This window comes from Arachis hypogaea, chromosome 10 (assembly GCF_003086295.3).
Source record: "Arachis hypogaea cultivar Tifrunner chromosome 10, arahy.Tifrunner.gnm2.J5K5, whole genome shotgun sequence".
Classification (NCBI taxonomy): domain Eukaryota; kingdom Viridiplantae; phylum Streptophyta; class Magnoliopsida; order Fabales; family Fabaceae; genus Arachis; species Arachis hypogaea.
In genome coordinates this window covers 29,991,005-29,998,632 of record NC_092045.1, presented here as the reverse complement: position 1 = coordinate 29,998,632, position 7,628 = coordinate 29,991,005, and the positions used below count along the sequence as shown (strand labels likewise).

The 7,628-nt window shown below is 37.6% G+C and overlaps 1 non-coding gene across 1 annotated transcript; it reads right to left on the bottom strand.

Moving 5' to 3' along the window:
• Positions 1-5,844: 5,844 nt before the first annotated feature.
• LOC112718750 (small nucleolar RNA R71) lies at positions 5,845-5,952 on the bottom strand. The gene has a single exon (XR_003161076.1). It is a non-coding gene; the product is annotated as a small nucleolar RNA R71 (small nucleolar RNA).
• Between the last annotated feature and the right edge of the window lie 1,676 nt (positions 5,953-7,628).

Here is a 7,628-nt window from a genome sequence, read left to right as displayed (position 1 = left end):
GCACTTAAAGATGGATAATATGAGTAGGTACCCTAGTCGTTGTTGAGGTACTAGGTAATACGATTATTGAGGATGAGGATTTGATGAGACCTTGAATTAGGCATAGTGAAGCGATAAGGCCCTAAGATATAACTTAGTCTTAGGATGAGATAAACCCCATTTGGGCCAGTTGAGGAAGTTCAGAGATAAGCATAGGTTTTGTCATCCAATAATGATGTATGACTTGGTTGAACATTTGGAATTAATTAGTGGCTGAAAATCAGAGTGGCGCAATAGAAGCTTGTGGAATGCAATGGCACACGATAGTTATGAATAGAGATTGCAGAATATGGATTAGACCTACCTTAGGCTTGATAATTGAAGAGTTTAGTGGGTTAAAAAGATAGATTTGTGCATAGATGGTGATGGATGAATTGTTGGTTTCATAAGTTAGATTTGGAGAACATTGTATTGAAACGCTAATATTGTATTGAGGTTGACCGAATGGGGGCTAAGAGTGAGAAGGATGAGTACAGCATAGGCTTGAATTCAGTTAAGATATGGCATTATAAATAAGAATGGAATATGTAATAGGAATTTGAGCTGACATGCAGGAATGAAAAGATGAACGGTAAGAGGTAGGTTTAAGTTGAGGGAACATTTAATGATGATGATGAGTAAACCAAATTTTGAGGGCAAAATTTCTAATTTGGTGGAGAGAATGTAAGAATCGTGATTAATTAACCGTTTAATTAAATAATTAAAATTGTCCTAAATAGGGTTAAAAATTTAGAATATTAATTAGAAAATTTAAATATGACATTTGGACTCAGAAGATTTTTCTGAGTTGGAAAATGTAATTTTCTGGAAAAAATCGTAAACACACGAACCGGTAAATTAACCGGCTGTATCGGCTTAAGTCTGTCCGGCATTTAGCGAGAATAATAGAAATAGTAGGAAACCTTAGGAAAATATTTAGAATTAAAAACCAGGCACTAATTTTAAAGGTTTGGCCCAAAATTGGGCCAAACAGGCCAAAAACGCTAACGGGCTGGACCGAGCCCAAGTTGGGCCCAAGCCCAACATATATATAAGCTTAAATGAAGGTCATTCAGCCTTAAACACAACCTAAACACACTAAGGGCTGCTGCTGAATTGAGAGAGAGGAGGAAGAAGTGGTATTATTCACTCTCTTCTTCAATCCATCATATCTCGAGCTATGGTGCTCCGATTCGTGTGTCATCAGCGGCTACGTGAAGCTCTTGCCAAGCTTGTTACTCTCAACTAACATTTGTAGGTAAGATTTCGAAATTTTCCCTCCCTGCTGCCCTATGAATTTTGAATTTGTGGATTTTAGTTTTGAGTGTAATTTTTGTTTTGGTTGTTTAAGTACTAACCATTAGTGAGGGATTGTTGGGTTCTATCCCAAATTTTAGTGCATAAGGTAAGGTTTCTCAAGAATCCTTATATTCTGAGGGTTACCTGAAACTGTATGTCGATCTCAGACGAGATCTGTGATGGTGGTCGGAGCTGATGTGTCCGACTTTGGACTTGATGGTGTGGCTGATCCTTTGTCACCGGAGGGTGGTGGTACCTGCAAGAGACTCTGATGCTTAAGTTATCATGTGCTTTAGGCAGGTTTTTAGTAGAATCAGAGTATGAGTTATACCTGGGTGCTCTAGTGTATTTATAATAGTGTGGAGTGACCTTTCTGGAGATAAGATAGTTATCTTATCTTATCTTTGAATGAAGTCATCTTATCTTTTTAGGGGAACTGCCTTATCTTTCTAGGCTTGAGCTGTCTTTAGATTTGGGCCATGTTCCTTTGTTTGGGCCTACTTGGGCCTTTGTAGTGATTTGGCCGAACTCTTTGAAAGAGGTCGGGTGATCCTGACCTGAAGAGGTCGGTCGACTTGCTATCAATTAGCCTGGGTCATACAGCTCGACCCAGGACATGAACAGTGCCCCTGCTTGAGCTTGGTCTTTCTTCTGAGGTCGTGTCTTTTGACCGACTTTGACCTCTTTTGGGAAAGCCGAGCTCGAGCATAGTCGATCCCGCTTTTGTAGAACTCCTTAATAGGTTTTTTGAATGCAGAGCGTTTCTCTTTTTAATTGTATCATGCGTTGCGCTTTCCTATGGAACGTGCAAAGGTTTTTAAGGACTCATGAATTCCTTTTTGCCATTTCCTTCTTCCCTCTTTCTCATTTCATTTTTGAATTTTCAAAGTGCATCCCTTTAGTTCTTTCTTTCGTTTTCTGGCTCATCTGTGATTCTTTATTCTCTTGCTCTCAAGTTTTCACACATTCGTGCTCTCTTCGCTTTCAGAAGTGATCGTTGGTGTGGGCTCGCCATTTGCTTCCATCTTCATCACCTTTTCACTTTACAGGTTGGTCCTTTTTTTCTTCTTCTTTCTTTCTGTGCTATTTCACGCTTTGAAAAGTTTTGATCTTGCTTGGTTTCGTGTTTAGGAAGCTCGACTCTTTTCTACGTTTGTTGTGCGTCTGATTGTCGCTGTAATGTGTGCTCTGAGGATTTCTTCTATTTGTATGAATCGTCATTTTGTTTGAGAGGGTGATGAGTGGATAATTTATATGCTTTTTGGCATTGTTTTTAGGTAGTTTTTAGTAGGATCTAGCTACTTTTAGGGATGTTTTTATTAGTTTTTATGCAAAATTTACATTTTTGGATTTTGCTATGAGTTTGTGTGTTTTTCTATGATTTCAGGTATTTTCTGGCTGAAATTGAGGGACCTGAGCAAAAATTTGATAGGAGGCTAACAAAGGACTGCTGATGCTGTTGGATTCTGACCTCCCTGCACTCGAAATAGATTTTCTGGAGCTACAAAACTCCAAATGGCGCGCTCTCAATTGCGTTAGAAGGTAGACATCCAGGGATTTTCAAAAATATATAATAGTTTATACTTTATTCGAGCTTAGATGATGCAAACTGGTGTTCAACGACAGTCCCATACTGCATTCTAGAGTAAAACGCTAGAAACACGTCACAAACCAGAGTTAAACGCCAAAAACATGTTACAACTTGGCGTTTAACCCCAAGAGATGCCTCTGCACGTGTAAAGCTCAAGCTCAGCCCAAGAACACACCAAAGTGGGCCCCGGAAGTGGATTTTTGCACTAAGACTTATTTCTGTAAATCCTAGTAACTAGTCTAGTATAAATAGGACTTTTTACTATTGTATTCTCATCGCGGATTCTTAGAACATCTTTGGATTATCTTTTGATCCAATGATCACATTTTGGGGGGGGGGGGGGCTGGTCTCACGACCATGCCTGGACCTTTATCACTTATTTATTTTCAACGGCGGAGTTTCTACACACCATAGATTACAGTGTGGAGCTCTGCTGTACCTCGAGTATTAATGCAATTACTATTATTCTTCTATTCAATTCAACATGATGAATGTGATGATCCGTGACACTTATCATCATTATGAACGCGTGCCTGAAAACCATTTCCGTTCTACCTTAGATCGAGCGCGTATCTCAGCCTCCATTCCGAAAGATCAGAGTCTTCGTGGTATAAGCTAGAATTATTGGCGGCCATTCCTAAGATCCAAAAAGTCTAAGCCTTGTCTGTGGTATTCTAAGTAGGATCTGAGATGGAATGACTGTGATGAGCTTCAAACTCGTGAGTGTTGAGCGTAGTGACAGACACAAAAGAATCACTGGATTCTATTCCAACATGATCGAGAACCGACAGATGATTAGCCGTGCGGTGACAGCGCATTTGGACCATTTTCATTGAGAGGACGGGAGGTAGCCATTTACGCCGGTGAAACCCCAGCATACAGCTTGTCATGGAAAGGGGTAAGAATGATTGGATGAAAGCAGTAGGAAAGCAGAGATTTAGAAGGAACACAGTATCTTCATGCGCTTATCTGGAATTTCCACCAATGAATTACATAAGTATCTCTATCTTTATTTTATGCTTTATTTATCTTTATATTCAAAAACCATTATAACCATTAGAATCCGCCTGACTGAGATTTACAAGATGACCATAGCTTGCTTCATACCGATAATCTCCGTGGGATCGACCCTTACTCACGTAAGGTATTACTTGGACGACCCAGTGTACTTTCTGGTTAGTTGTGCAAAGTTGTGACAAAGTGTGATTCACATTTGAGAACTCCAAGTCTTTGGCGCCATTGTTGATGATCACAATTTCGTGCACCAAGTTTTTGGCGCCGTTGCCGGGGATTGTTCGAGTTTGGACAATTGACGGTTCATCTTGTTGCTCAGATTAGGTAATTTTCTTTTCAAAAAGTTTTCAAAAATCTTTCAAAATTTTTTATTTGTTTTCGTTTTTCTAAAAAGAAATTTTCGAAAAACCCAAAAAAATTATTAATAAAATAAAAAAATAAAAAAAAAATTTTGTTTTCCTTATTTTATTCATAATTTTTGAATCTTTGGGTTGACTTAGTCAAAAATTTTAAAAAAAAGTTGTTTCTTGTTAGTCAAGTCAAGATTTCAATTTTAAAAATCTTATCTTTTCAAAACTTTTTCAAAAATTAAATCTTTTTCATTTTTCTTTTGTATTTTCGAAATTTTTTCTAAAGTGATTTCAAAATCTTTTTCTTAATTTCATTTCAAAATTTCGAAACTTTACTAACAATTAATGTGATTGATTCAAAAATTTGAAGTTTGTTACTTTGTTGTTAAGAAAGGTTCAATCTTTAAATTCTAGAATCATATCTTTTAGTTTCTTGTTAATCAAGTAATCAATTTTAATTATTAAAAAATCAAATCTTTTTAATTTCCTTTTCAAATTTTTTTCAAAATATCTCTTCAATCATATCTTTTCTTTTCAAATCATATCTTTTTCAAAATTGATTTCAAAAATCTTTTCTAACTTCCTATCTTTTCAAAATTGAATTTCAAATCTTTTTCAATTAACTAATTGACTTTTTGTTTGTTTCTTATCTTTTCAAAATCATCTAACTACTTTTCTCTCTCTAATTTTCGAAAATTCGTCACCCTTTTTCAAAATTCTTTTTAATTAACTAATTGTTTCAAATTTTAATTTTAATTTTATTTCTTCTCCTTATTTTCGAATTTTAACTACTAATTAAAATAAAAACAAAAATATTTTTCTTCTCTTTTAGTTAATATTCGAATTCCCTCTCTCTCTCATCTCTTTCTATTTATTTATTTATTTACTAACACTTCTCTTCATCTTAAAATTCGAACCCTCTCTTCTCTTCTGTGTTCGAATTTTTCTCTTCTTCATTCTTATTCTTCTTTTCTTCTACTCACATAAAGGAATCTCTATACTGTGATATAGAAGATTCCTCTTCCTTATTTGTTCTCTTTTTTTTCATATGAGCAGGAGCAAGGACAAGGACATTCTTGTTGAAGCAGATACTGAACCTGAAAGGACTCTGAAGAAGAAGCTAAGAGAAGTTAAAGCACAACAATTCAGAGAAAACCTTACAGAGAATCTTAAAAAAGAAGGAGACATGGCTGAACCCAATAATAATGCAAGGAGGATGCTTGGTGATTATACTACACCTACTTCCAATTTTTATGGAAGAAGCATCTCAATCCCTGCCATTGGAGCAAACAATTTTGAGCTGAAGCCTCAACTAGTTGCTCTAATGCAATAGAACTGCAAGTTTTATGGACTTCCATCAGAAGATCCCTATCAGTTTTTAACTGAGTTCTTGTAGATACTGTTAAGACTAATGGAGTAGATCCTGAAGTCTACAGGCTCATGCTTTTTCCTTTTGCTGTAAGAGACAGAGCTAGAACATGGTTGGACTCACAACCTAAAGATAGCTTGGACTCTTGGGATAAGCTGGTCACAGCCTTCATGGCTAAATTCTTTCCTCCTCAAAATCTGAGCAAGCTTAGAGTGGATGTTCAGACCTTCAAGTAAAAAGATGGTGAATCCCTCTATGAAGCTTGGGAAAGATACAAGCAGTTGACCAAAAAGTGTCCTTCTGACATGCTTTCAGAGTGGACCATTTTGGATATATTCTATGATGGTCTATCTGAGTTCTCTAAGATGTCATTGGATAATTCTGCAGGTGGATCCATTCACCTAAAGAAAACACCTGCAGAAGCTCAAGAACTCATCGACATGGTTGCAAATAACTAATTCATGTACACCTCTGAGAGGAATCTTGTGAGTAATGGGATGCCTCAGAGGAAGAGAGTTCTTGAAATTGATGCTCTAAATGCCATATTGGCTTAGAACAAAATGTTGACTCAGCAAGTCAACATGATTTCTCAGAGTCTGAGTGGATTGCAAAATGCATCCAACCGTACTAAAGAAGCATCTTCTGAAGAAGAAGCTTATGATCCTGAGAACCCTGCAATGGCAGAGGTGAATTACATGGGTGAAGCCTATGGAAACACCTATAATTCCTCATGGAGAAATCATCCAAATTTCTCATGGAAGGATCAACAAAAGCCCCAACAAGGCTTTAATAATGGTGGAAGAAATAGGTTTAGCAATAGCAAGCCTTTTCCATCATCTTCTTAGCAACAGACAGAGAATTCTGAGCAGAGCTCCTCTAGCTTAGCAAACATAGTCTCTGATCTATCTAAGGCCACTTTAAGTTTCATGCATGAAACAAGGTCCTCCATTAGAAATTTGGAGGCACAAGTGGGTCAGCTGAGTAAGAAAATCACTGAAACTCCTCCTAGTACTCTCCCAAGCAATACAGAAGAGAATCTAAAAAGAGAGTGCAAGGACATTGATATAATCAAAATGGCCGAATCCAAAGAAGAAGGGGAGGACGTGAATCCCAATGAGGAAGACCTCATGGGACGTCCTCCAGACAGAAAGGAGTTCCCTATTGAGGACCTAAAGGAATTTGAGGCTCATATAGAGACCATAGAGATTCCATTAAACTTTCTTCTGCCATTCACGAGCTCTGAGAACTATTCTTCCTCTGAAGAGGATGAAGATGTAACTAAAGGGCAAGTTGCTCAATCTAGGAGCCATCATGAAGCTGAATGCCAAGTTGTTTGGTAATGAGACTTGGGAAGATGCACCTCCCTTGCTCATTAGTGAACTAAATACATGTGTTCAGCAAACTTTACCTCAAAAGAAACAATATCCTGGTAAATTCTTAATACCCTGAACCATAGGCACCATGACCTTTGAGAAGGCTCTGTGTGACCTGGGGTCAGGTATAAATCTTATGCCACTCTCTGTAATGGAGAAACTGGGGATCTTTGAGGTACAAGCTACAAGAATCTCATTAGAGATGGCAGACAAGTCAATAAAACAAGCTTATGGATTGGTAGAGGATGTGTTAGTGAAGGTTAAAGGCTTTTACATCCCTGCTGATTTCATAATCCTAGACATTGGAAAGGATGAGGATGAATGCATCATCCTTGGAAGACCCTTCCTAGCCACACCAGGAGTTGTGATTGATGTTGACAGAGGAGAGCTAGTCCTTCAATTGAATGGGGACTACCTTGTGTTTAAAGCTTAAGGATCTTCCTCTGCAACCATGGAAAAGAGGCACGATAAGCTTCTCTCAATACAGATTCAAAGAAAGCCCCCACAATCAAACTCTAAGTTTGGTGTTGGGAGGCCACAACCAAACTCTAAGTTTGGTGTTGAACCCCCACATTCAAACTCTAAGTTTGGTGTTGGGAGGTCCCAACAATGCT